The sequence below is a fragment of the Brachycentrus maculatus genome, unplaced genomic scaffold (assembly GCF_059751285.1).
Source record: "Brachycentrus maculatus isolate JH-2025_06_01 unplaced genomic scaffold, ASM5975128v1 h1tg000272l, whole genome shotgun sequence".
NCBI lineage: Eukaryota > Metazoa > Arthropoda > Insecta > Trichoptera > Brachycentridae > Brachycentrus > Brachycentrus maculatus.
Genome location: NW_028281023.1, coordinates 190,440 through 204,159, shown reverse-complemented (window position 1 = coordinate 204,159; position 13,720 = coordinate 190,440). Strand labels below are relative to the sequence as shown.

At 30.7% G+C, this 13,720-nt stretch overlaps 1 protein-coding gene across 4 annotated transcripts in view; it reads right to left on the bottom strand.

The window, feature by feature from the left end:
• The window catches only part of Mrtf (Myocardin-related transcription factor), a 103,653-nt gene that overhangs the window by 29,065 nt on the left and 60,868 nt on the right, over window positions 1-13,720 (bottom strand). The gene's annotated exons all lie outside the window — the stretch shown is intronic.

Sequence of the window (13,720 nt, the reverse complement as noted above, 5' to 3'; positions counted from 1 at the left end):
GTATTGCGGCTCACATTTGGACGAAAATGACCATCGCAAAAATACACGAATACTTTATTTCCTCCGTACTTATTTAATTAACCGTAAATAACGCCTAAAGATCAACATAAGGCATTACTTTCGAGTCGTACTTTGGCTAAATATTAGCTAGACACACTGAAACCACTTCAGGCATGGTAATCCTGTCACAAAAACACAATACTCGAAGAATGCGATCAAAACACTGCACTTATAACTGAACTGTCGCACTGCGACATAAACATCATATTTCTGTGTTCCAATCCGATCGCTGACAGCTTAAAACAGGGTACACTTCATAGCCATACACCGCACAAAGCAACGTGCGACCAACCGGTCGGCGCTTTTTTACGTCATAATTTCCAATCGAACACCACATGTTCATTTTACATACTAAAAATCAACAGCCTTCAACTCGCAACACACCTCGACCAACCGACGAGGGAAATTATGCAATTACGATTTCATTATCTCGCAGACGCGTATGATTGATCGATCGCAGCGCACGGATCGCGAATCTCTGGACCGTCCATGACCATCCATCTCCGAGCTTCTCATGACACTGATTGCATCCTAAACAAAACGCCTAGACTTACGTACGCGGTCGATACGAGAGATTACGTCAACCCCGGTCTGGCAGTAAACAACAAAATCCGATGTATAATCGCTGATAGGTTGTAATGAAATCCGTGGGAGGAAAACCTGCTCCGGGCACGTGGGCAGCGGGCAGCGCTAACAGGTATACCCGAGGCGCCGATTCGCGAACCGATACCGGCGGCAGCTCATTTATACGGAACGATCTAGAAATGTACGAATCGTGATCCGTTTACTCATTCCGCTACAGTAACTAGATAAAATTATGCGTTTACGCACTGACAGCACTTCGAGACAATACCATTCGTTTCAAAGACACATTTATTTTGAATAACAAAGCTCCCAGTTTTAATGTATTTGATCAATAGGCCATTAATAGGCGCGTCAACTTGATACACTTCTGAAATATACCGCACGACCTGTCCATAATTTGTAAATTTGCATACAATATACATAAAACATTCTCCCGAATTAAATAGTCAATTTAAAATCGGTAGAAAGAGGTGACCAACGCCATCATTAACGGATAAGGGGTGAGAGAAAATTACGTCATATTTCGACATATCAATCTTAGAACTAGCTGCCTTGTACCTTAGGTTGACTTATCAATGCCCGTCAAACAGCAGTACAAGTTAAAGTAGTATAAAATTCGTGCAATCAATGTAAAAGGTTATGAATTTATTGATTAAGTTAATTGCATTTTCTGCGCCACCTTGAGTATAATATTGTTTTACTTAATATTCCACAATATAAATGATAAAAGGGATTTGATAACTAAATATGTATATTGGAAAAAATATATAAAAATTTCAAATAATAATGAAAAAATAATTTTCTAAATCATGTCCAAGTACATCAGTAATCAAGTCTGCAGGGGTTAACTCACTACGAATGTTCGTTGCAGACCGCGGAACGACATCAACAGAAGACTATAAACATAAACAATGCAATTTACCAGCAACGTGAATCAGCGAATCTTAATGAAAATTATGATAGCATTTAACCATGAGAAATGTAAATATATATAATAAAAAAATCACATCTCGCCAACGATGAAGAAGAATATGGAAGTCTGGACATTTACGGGGCTGACGACCGTCATAGGCTGGTTGAAGTGATCACTGTGTAGTGATTACTTAAACCAGTCTATGCCGGTCAGCCCCGTAAATGCCCAGACTTCCATATTCTTCTTAATCTTTGATGAGATGTCAAAAAATAATATGAAAAATAACTCCTATAATTGGAGATAATCCAGATCTGTGAACAAGTATTTGGACACACTCAAAATGTTGTAAAAAAAGTGAATATAAATGATCAATAATAGTGAAAATTATACAGTAAGAATACCGACGCAAACCGAAATACAGATTACATTCATAGTCAATTTTCATAAATAAGTAATTAAACGATATATCAATAAAACACCTACAAATACGAACGGGAAGTCACGCTCCTGGTTAAAAAAGAGAGAAAATTAGATACACAAAAAGAACTGAAGTGCAAATCCTTCGTACAACGAACCGAACCAAAATGCGAGGAAAATATGTACTATGAAGAAGAAAAGTCAGAGCGAAGAAAGAGACAACGAACTTTGACGTACTTTTTAAAACCAATTAAAATAGTCTACGAGATTGCGCAATTTCATACGGTTGGCAGATAATTTCCATTTATATTTCTACATAATTATTTATTAAATTTACATACATTAAGGACGTCGTTTTTAAAGTAAATCGTACACAGATTTCATTCAATAATCTGACACAATCACAGACAAGTAGAAATAAGCTAAATATTTAACATGTGTGGATTTAAATCTGAACAAAAGAAAATGAATGACTCATTAAAGAAAGCTATTATTTGTCAAGTGTTAACGCACGGTAAGAGCTATTATATAATAATAGTGAACGTTTGTACACACATCGCCATATTATAGGTACAGGAGATGATCCATTGTCCGTCAGAGATCGTCCAAGTAAAGAGGCTGGATTGCGTAATAATGGTAGTGAAGTATGCAACCCGACACTATAGTCGATGTTAATTTCATTGCGAACGGTAACACATATCAATGTGCAGAACAGTTCATATATCATTCTGCAAACATTTGTGCTCGAATTAATGACTCTTGAATTAATGAGACCAAACACGTCTCTAATGATTTCTTAAAGTTATTTAACTAATGACATTTCGAATGCACCTAGGTAGCGTCTGCACTAAACTGCTAGTCGACAGACGGGTACAAATTCCCTAATTCGAAAGGCCACGTGTATCTTTTATTTTAATGACGACTGATATGGGAGACGTGACGGTTTATTTAGTTTTTTTTATTTAAAAAAAAAGTGAACCTAGGGCGTTCGTCATCTTTAGTTTTTGTTTATATTTATTTTATAAATCATTCAAATAACAAATTTATGTGAGTAAAAAAATACAGTAAATGATCTTAAGCCTTACAACGTTAAAATTTTATAACCTCCATTAGTTCCAGCGATGAGTTCTAATGCCTAACCTATGATACATTTACAATTTGTTGTTTACGCAGGCCGCACATTTTAAGAGCGCGGCTGCCCATTTCGTTGTGCACTAGGAATATGCTTCTTCAAATGGGCGGCAATTTTATTGGTAATAATATGTATGTATGTCTCGAGATATGTGTGAATGCGCGGCACAATGTCCGCTACTTTGTTGCTCGAATTGGCAACAGGCTGCAATAAGTTTATTAGTATTGTATACAGGGTTTGTATTCCGAAAGAACAACGAGGGGATGATTTTTATACTGGAATCCGTCTTTCCGTTTCTACAATGATGCAAATGGCTCGTGTGGATAAAAGCACTAGTATATTATTTTATAATGATTGTATGATAATACCATACATTATTTATCCGAGTAGAGAAAAATCTTAATATATTTAATACTAATTATTAATTCCTTAGACAATTTGCGTTAGGTCTGATAATATTACTAAATAAAATGTTTCAGAGAGGTAAATAAAACTATTAAAGAAGAAAATATATTTATATTTACTATCGTATAATTAACATGGCGAATTCTGAGCAGTGCAAAATCTGTATTCGGTCAGAGTGACTCAAAATCGTATTTCACAATAACCCTGTATATGGAACTATCCGGGAATGATGAGTTGCGCAACTTGCATCTACTAGCAGCTTTCTATTTCTGGAGCGGCCATTAGGAACTACCGGATTGACGTCCAAGAGCGCCAGAGATCTTTCTTCAATTAAGGAATATATAAATTGGATACAATTATTTCACCATCCGCAATACACGGGAATGAGGATTTGTGTACATTCCTAAATACAATGGAGAATTAAATAATTATCACGATCAAATGCGCAGCATATTGAGAGTCGACTAAATAATCCAAAACAGTAGTTGATATATCAAATTAGAGTTTATTTAGATATGTGTAATCCACTTCAGTGCAACGAGTTTTAAGCGCTTTGGGTTGGTCAATAATACTGTAAATGTGTAAGTCGCAAATAATTATCGCTACACTTCCCTTATAACGTAAACATTGACATTCATTTATTGACCACCCCTGATGTGCTTTAGATGATAATTTAGGAGAGTGGTGTCTATATCGAAAACGGCGCTATATAAGTTATCCAATTTTATTATTATTATTATCTATTTGTATACAACATTGTTTTTTTATCCATTAAAAGTTTTTATTGTTTATTTTGGATTTAGTTGGTAGGATAATTATTGCTTTTCCTATATCGCAGACCGTGTGGGCTGAACGAGAAGTATTAGTGTGGAATTCCTAGTTACACTGTACAATATCAGCACTCGCTAACTACAGGAGAGGGGAAACGGATTATTGTCGAACACTCGCCCTGCCAACATTCATGGTATGAATCACATCATTCGCATACATTGTACATACTATATTTTAATTCGACTATGATACCTCAAATTTTGTTACGCGACATTTAAAAAACGGAGAAAATAAAAATGAAAAAAAGAAACCGTCTATGACATTATAAATAATTCAGCATTTATTTATTACAAAATTTGTCGATTACATGTCCACTGTCTATAAAAATTAATTGAATCTAACTTCTAAAATTCAGTACTCCATTAAAGAAGCGACACGTCGATAGAATAAATGCAAGCGGATAATATAATAAAAATATATTATTCACACTTGACGTGAAATACAACTTACGTAAACGTATGTATTCAAATTAATGCTGCGGACAGTGCGCCTGCCTTGATATATTGGATTTATACGAGAAGTCAACGCTATTAGAGTGACTTAGATTATTTAAAAAACAAAGTAATTTATAAACCTGTCTTCAGAGCTTATTTTTTGAGTGCTCGAATTATATTTCCCATACATTTCATTGTTATTTTGATTCTACCTTGTTTTTAAATAATGTTATTTCGTTTCATACTTTCAAAATAAATATTTAACGTTTTATAAACATGCTATTAAAAAACTATTGTTATAATATTGAGAATATACCTAACATTTTGAGAGTTAAAATAAATTATTATAAAAGAAAGGTCTAGTCAGAGGTGAAATAAAGAAAATATGAGATCGATCAACAGTGTAACAAACACACCAGAATCAGTTCACGGAATATTTCAAGACCAGCTGTATAGCGAACACACCAGAATAAGTTCGAGGAATATTGCAAGCATAGGTACGAATATAAATAATAAAAACTGAGTTATGTTTAACGAAGGCGGTATAATTCCCCTTTTGACGCACGAGTCTCAATCGTCGGTAATTCACTTACAATATGAGAACACAGGCCAACACACATTTTGGTGCCCGCGATTTTTTAACTGTTCCTAGTTATTTTTTGGCTGCAACGGGCCTCAATACGAAAATGAAAAAGTAAAACGAAAATTCATCTCTGACGAGCTCTCGGATTATTTATAAAAGTGACATTTTTGCAAGAATTTCCGGAATAAAATTCCATTCCCTTAAGAACATCACAATACTATTTTCATACGTTGTGATACATTTTCTTTCGTCGTTAATCTAAAAAAAGGCGCGTGTCGTTTCTGCACGTGTCAGAGATTCAAATTAACATCTTGACTGCAAGACGCGAATAAAAGAACACGAGTAGTAATAAAAGCGCCCAATAAAATTACGTATTATGATAAATGCGCATTCAATATTATTAAGTTTTATAGAATGTAACCTATTGATTGCTGTTAAAGGTATCACAACATTGAATGAAAATGAAAAATGCGTCAAAAAAATCACAATTTGAATGTCAAAATAGAAATTCCAGTTAAAATCTCTCCATCAGGAATGATCATGTTTAAGCAGCAAAAATATCAATCATTAATAACAACGAATGATGACATGTTCTCATTAATATGGATTTGGCACCTAACGGTACTGTTTTGATATATCCATTCAATAAAATTTTGCATATTTTTAAGCATCTGGAAAAAATATAAAAATCCGAAGACCTAACGATTACATGCTGTTTGTTATTAACAATTTTTACATACCAACAGTGCCAGTCCCTAAAAGCGATTATTTCCGGCTTTCTATTTATTTACTCGATTTATTATGAAATATATTATTTGTTCTAAATTATTGAAGTTTTGTACCTTATTTCAGATTGATGAGTGGATTATTTTAGAATACTGTAGCATATTCGAATGACAGATTGTCACAAATTATACCTACCAACTCTAAGTACCAAATTAAAGAACTAAAGTGAGTTGTCTTCATTTTTTAGTGTATTACCCAAAATAAATACAACACAAATCAAATGTAAAAATAATACGAATATTTTCTTCAGTTTAGTAGAGCACATACGAATATTTTGACCGCATAGTCGCTTTAATGTTAACATTGGTGCGTTTTTTAAATTTTCTATTTGAATATTTTCGTCACTAGCTCCGAGAAGTCTGGGAAAAGACGGAAATATTTAGCAAATAATACAGCGACCACAAGCCGATAACTCGATGTAACGAATGTGTTGTAATATTTATATCGGCTGCTATGAAAAAGGGAAAATAGCGCCATCAATTACCATTCCAACGGTGTATACTCCGTTCATTGCGTAGGCGGATCCGTCAACAATAAATCGACTTGGCGAGTTGCCCTTGAAAACCACTATCTTTCGTAAAAGAGCAGCATCTCCAAAATCAAGAAAATAACAAAAATACTCTCATACACTTTGCTTTGAAATTGCAAGTTATTTCTTAAAAATTAGTACAGAATCAGTAAAGGTACTTGGGATACAATAATTGGACGATATGCCCGGATGACGAAAAAAATATCTTAATAAAATAATTTGATTTACGGTTTATCATTAACCTTGTTACACTCCAATGCCAAAATTAAATACCTGAGAATATTATATATATATATATATATATATATATATATATATATATATATATATATATATATATATATATATATATATATATATATATATATATATATATATATATATATATATATATATATATATATATATATATATATATATATATATATATATATATATATATATATATATATATATATATATATATATATATATATATATATATATATATATATATATATATATATATATATATATATATATATATTTATATATATATTTTTTTTAATATAAGAAATTCATTTTTATAAGAATACTATGTAAGGTAATAAATTAGGCAGATATAAAATTATTACACCACAAAAAAATGAGTTGCCAAACGCTTCAATGTGTTCCCTTGTTTAAAATAAATAAGCCGTTAAAAACACGAAAATAAAAACGTATTCGCGAACTTTGTTTCTGGAAAAGCCGTCAGGAGAGAGTTATTAAATGTTTGTACGTTTATTATCTCCCCGCGCTTATACTGTCACGGTCAAGGTTCGGGCGTTTCGGTCGGACGGACTCGCCAATAATAATCCTCCACGCTGCGGGCGAAAAAACTTTAGCCATTAGTTTGTCCGCGAAAAATCGCGGGCCAAATGTCGCATGCCACCCGTTACGGGGGTGTTTGTACAGAATAAATCTACAACTCAGCCGCTATTAATACCGATAATAAAATAAATATTACGAGAATTATGAAACGGAATCTTTACAAAACGCTAAGCGTATATCATAAAGCGCACCTCATTTAACGCTCTCGGAGATATTACCTACAAAAATCTCCTGTCTTTCACTTTTCGCCGATTATATCCTGAACGACTTCATATATAATTTCACGAGTAGTATCCTGTCTCGAGACACGTTACGTGCGTGTTAAATAGTAAAAGCAACATGCAAAATAAATACAAAAATATTACATTTCAGATCAAACACCAAGAGAACGGCGTTCAAATTTTCATATATTATTTAAAATTATGACGATATTCTTTCCTTCTCAGTATCCTGGTTTTAAGGTACATAGATTAATGTAAACAAACTCCTCAGTTAACTGTCACCTACCCAATGATTTAATAATGCCAGTCGATATTGATATCGTGGTGTGTCGTTTCTTACAATTGTCTTTGACTCGAACTTTCATCATTCCCCTTTCCCTATCACCAATCACCTAACTATGAATATTTCAATGTTATAGAATTAGTACAAGTTTAACCCTGATGATGGCGAAGTTCTTGTCAAAACTGGTTGGAGAAAAATGTGCCAGTAAAAAAGTGGTTAAACACAAAATGGTTTTATTTTATAAAGTTTATAAAAAAAAACAACTTTGCCACAAATTGTTTGCGAAAAAAGTTCAAGAAAAAAATCCACTTTCCTATTTTCCTTGCACCCGTCACTCTTCCAGTTATTTTTGCCAATGTAGAATCGAACTTGGTATTTTGTAATATAAACAATACAAGTACTTATTTTTTTAATACTTGTATATGTGTATACGTTGTTGTTTTTTATTATATCTAACCAGAGTGGTTGATGAAGGGGTTTATAAGACGATAAAATAAACGAGTTGGCGCCCGAGTATCAATGATGTTACATGTTATAATATTATATTAAAGAAGTTAATGAACACTTCCCCGAATGTCCCTCTTGCGAGTCTAGTCTATTAGTATTAGTACGAAAGGCCATTAAGCGAGTTAACTCTAAATCCGAACAAGCAATAACGACTAAATGGATTCCAAAGCCAAATGGCGAGACGTAATCGGACTATTACACGTAAAAAATATTTTCATATGTAAAATATTAACAAAATAAAAGCATTTGACGCAAAAATGAAGCCAGCAGCCTCAGCGTATTTTTACATAAAACAATAAAAATAAAAACCTTTAAAAATAGAGAGAAAATTTAAGGAACTTGGATAAAATCATCAGAATATCAGGGAATCTATTTTTTTAAGATACGATAAACAAAAATTATCTATACTAGATTACGCCTTATTCTGCAATATAAGCAAATAAATAAATAAAAGGAAACCAAGACAAAACCCTTGCGGAATACATGACATTGTATCAAAATTCATCGAATTTTGACAATTGACAAAAAAAATATTAATACAATGACGCCCTATTTTTTAATTAGCTATTTCAAAAACATTATTTAATGATATGATTTTAACGATTCTCAAAATTAAAATAAGTAATGGTTACTGTTATTTTTCGACCAAAAATATTAACGTTTAAGAAATACTCCGGCATTTAAAAGTTAAGAGAGAAATGGGAGGGTAATCGAAGAGCCGACAAAGCGATAAAGTAAAAAGTGTTAACCTTTGAGAGCGGGAACCTTAACACCGATCACATCAATAAAAACACAACATTAACCAGCTACACATATTCATTCACATAAGTTTGGAGCTTTAATGAAGATAATCCAAAGCTATATAAAACTTTGCAACTCGTGGCTTTTTAGTACGCCGGAATAGAATTATGTAAGTAATATTTTGAGTGTGCTCTTAATAGAAAACAAATTATGCAACGTGAGTTTATGTGGTTGGAATTTATTGGGCTTACGATCTGTCATTGGTTGATTTAATAGACAATCTTGTACATTGTATATTATTCACTATTCTACCCACAATTGACGACCACATTACTCAAATGTCAATATGTTGTATTTATGATGCAAGTGACAAAACACGACGTCTTATTCGAAAAAAAACCTCATTTGCGATTTTCGTTTGAAATAAGCATATTAAATTTAATTTAATTTAATTAAGTATGTTAAATTTATTTAATTAATGAAAATCTTCATTTTAATAACAAGTTTAAGACCTAGCGATTTTTTGTTAAAATGCAGGTTTTAACGTAAATAGCTGTAGCACGTGAAAATCTTTTCCGAATTGTTTTACATACTAGGAAACGCCTGAAAATATCATTTTCTATTTCAGGTTACCTATAGAGACCAGTTACATAATTCACAATATTTTGAGTGTGTATGAATCTTTGTCCACAAATTGTGGGTTGTATCCCATTTTTCTTGTATCAGTAAGAAAAGCGAAGTAAAAACTATTATCTACAAAAGGGGCCTTCTGGTGAGTGTCTATCGTCGGCTTTGCATCTACGAGTATGTTGTAATGAGGAAAAAACTACGAGTAAATATTTAGAGTGGCCTTTGCATAACCGCAAGCAGCTTTGGACGAAGTGTCAGTGCAAAAAGAGCAAATCCAAATGGATATGTATCACACCTGATCTACGCGCGTTCTTTAAATAAAAATATTAAAATCAATATACACAAGACACATATAATTCGCCGTAACACTCGACAGGGTCGTTAGGGAAAGATGTCGTACTAAGAGTTACTTGACCGACATCAGTAAGTGCATCTTATGCCACAAACTCAGGAATATTATTCTATTTTAATATACAGTAGTATGAGATTTTTTAAAAACTTGTACTGGAATTATCGGATATTATAAATGAAAAAAATACACGTATTTTATTCCTATGTGAAGAAAGTTAATATGTAATTCAGAACATTTTAATATCAAATTCGTATTAAGAATTACTAATTCCGTATAATAATCGTTACGGATTCAGTTAGAGTTTTTATTACGGTATAAATATGTATTTTATTCAAGAAATTTTTAACATAATTACGGGTAAAACTACAAAAACGTGTATTTTAATAATTAATATAAACTCTTCAAAACATTTGGAAAAAACATGTATTTAATATAAACTTTATGATAAGACTTAATTAAAGGTATTTTTTATGCTGTAAACGGAAAAACATCTGACAATCCTAACAAATAAATTAACTACATTTTGAATATTAAATCTATAATCACTGTCTGCGTGAAGTATGTTCTTATTCCTATGTGAATAATTAACCTGTAGAACTTTGATAATAACGACATTTTTATGTTTACTAAAATCTCGAAGCTTGATAAAGTTATCACTATTTAAATGGGTGTTCTATTTTCTTGTCGGACAATATAACATCTAAACGACTATGTCAAAATTATGGTGTCACGGACAGCTAAATAATATGATCATTATAACATAAAATTAGTCCAATAAAAACGTGTATTTTTCTGGATAGAGATCCCTATTTATGATAAATATGTATTTTTAGCAAACCTGCAGACCGCGGCACAAATTTGATTCAAGATTAAAATATCCCAGTCGTTAAGTGCCTTCCTACACACGGATGAAAAATGGCTAAACGATTTGTCGCACTGGCCGTATTGGAGACCGGGCACTGGGCGACGCAGTGGATTTTCCTTTTTTAAGAGCGTAAATTGCTTTTTTAAGGTTTTTAGTTTAATTTAAAATAGAGAGAAAAAATCAATAATTCGTTTGGGGTTTTTCGACTGCTTGGGAACCAGAACGATGATTGTTTAAATTTTTAAATGTTTCACACGTATTTTTCGCAGTTCTAGAACGTTATGTTAGGAGGCGTTAGCGTACAAAATAATATTACATTATATATATATATATATATATATATATATATATATATATATATATATATATATGTATATTTATATATATGTATATTTATATATATATATATATTTATATATGTATATTATATATATATTATATATTATATATATATATATATATATATATATATATATATATATATATATATATATATATATATATATATATATATATATATATATATATATATATATATATATATATATATATATATATATATATATATATATATATATATATAATAATATCATATACAATATAATATGTGCTACTGGGTCATGCCACACGCCCCCAAACTAAAAATGAAGAAATATAGTAATAATGTAAATGTAAGTTCAATTTTCGGGAGAGTATTTCTCGCGCCGAAATGAATCGAGTTGGAAATGAGTCGAAGCGAGAAGAATGCGGGACAAGTACAATAGACAAATAGACAAACTGTTGGGCTGCCAAAAAGAGGCGCCAACATGTTTTTTTAATTGAAAAAAAACGACCTTCTCGACACAAATGAGATATTCCTAAATTTTCTAAATGGAAAAACATGCGGGTCTCGTGCGCGAGTACATGTCAAATCATTTTATAAAAATAATATTCAAGGCGATTCGTAAACTCGACTAAGTGATGAGTACGTTTTCTAGGAGAAGTAAACACCAAAAGCTCCCCCCCCCCCGCCGTCCCGCGCAATCATATTTTTACACTCGGCCTTGAAACCCCCGACGGAAACAAACTTTTGTCTGCATTTTCTTTCGAGAGAAGCACTGAGACACCGTTTTCCTAAGAGAAGTAAGCTGCTCGTGACATATAATTCCCTTCCAGCCGAAGCCAAAAGCAGGTGGTATATATATATATATATATATATATATATATATATATATATATATATATATATATATATATATATATATATATATATATATATATATATATATATATATATATATATATATATATATATATATATATATATATATATATATATATATATATATATATATATATATATATATATATATATATATATATATATATATATATATATATATATATATATATATATATATATATATATATATATATATATATATATATATATATATATATATATATATATATATATATATATATATATATATATATATATATATATATATATATATATATATATATATATATATATATATATATATATATATATATATATATATATATATATATATATATATATATATATATATATATATATATATACATATATATATATATATACTTATATATATATATATATATATATATATATATATATATATATATATACTTATATATATATATATATATATATATATACTTATATATATATATATACTTATATATATACTTATATATATATATATATACTTATATATATATATATATATATATATATATATATATATATATATATATATATATATATATATATATATATATATATACATATATATATATACTTATATATATAATTAAAATCGCACAAAACAACAAAAAAAAAATTAAAAAGCGTAGTCAAAAAAAATTTGTATAAAAAATACCGAACGCTATTGCGATATGTAATCAAGCACACGGCAAAAGCTACGTTCAACCCTTATTAAAAAGTGTTGATAATTTATTATTTAAGCTCCCGCTGAAAAAAAACAATATGCTCGAGTCAGAATAGCACTTTTTGAAAGCACAGACATTTAAATAAAATAGGCAAGTCATCCGATTTTTACCCAGCAACAAAGTAAGCTTCACGTTCGTAGGAAATAGGTATGGATTAACGTAATTTGCGGACTGACCACATATAATTGCCTTCTTGCATACTGCTGCGCCCACGTAGTAAAAACTTCATAGCATATGCAATAATACGAAACAAGAATAATGTTTCAATAAAATCTGTTCATTGTATCTCTCGGCTCTGGTCCGCACGTCATCCGACACGCGTATTGTTATGTAACCAAGTGGTCCATAAACTATTACCATAAACCATAAACGACTCGATCAACGCGATTTTTCCTTTATACCAAATACGAATCGTTTGAAAATATTCAAATATATGACTTATGATCCCTTAATTTTTTTGAGTACTCAACGAAAAAAAACTTGTCGCTTTTAAAAGGCGTGTCGTAGTTTTATTTTACATCGGTTATCATAAACGAAAAAAAATGTTTTAACATAGAATACAATTAAAGGGCCGATGTGTGGCTAACACCTAATCATAAGTAATATTAGTTGATTAGTTA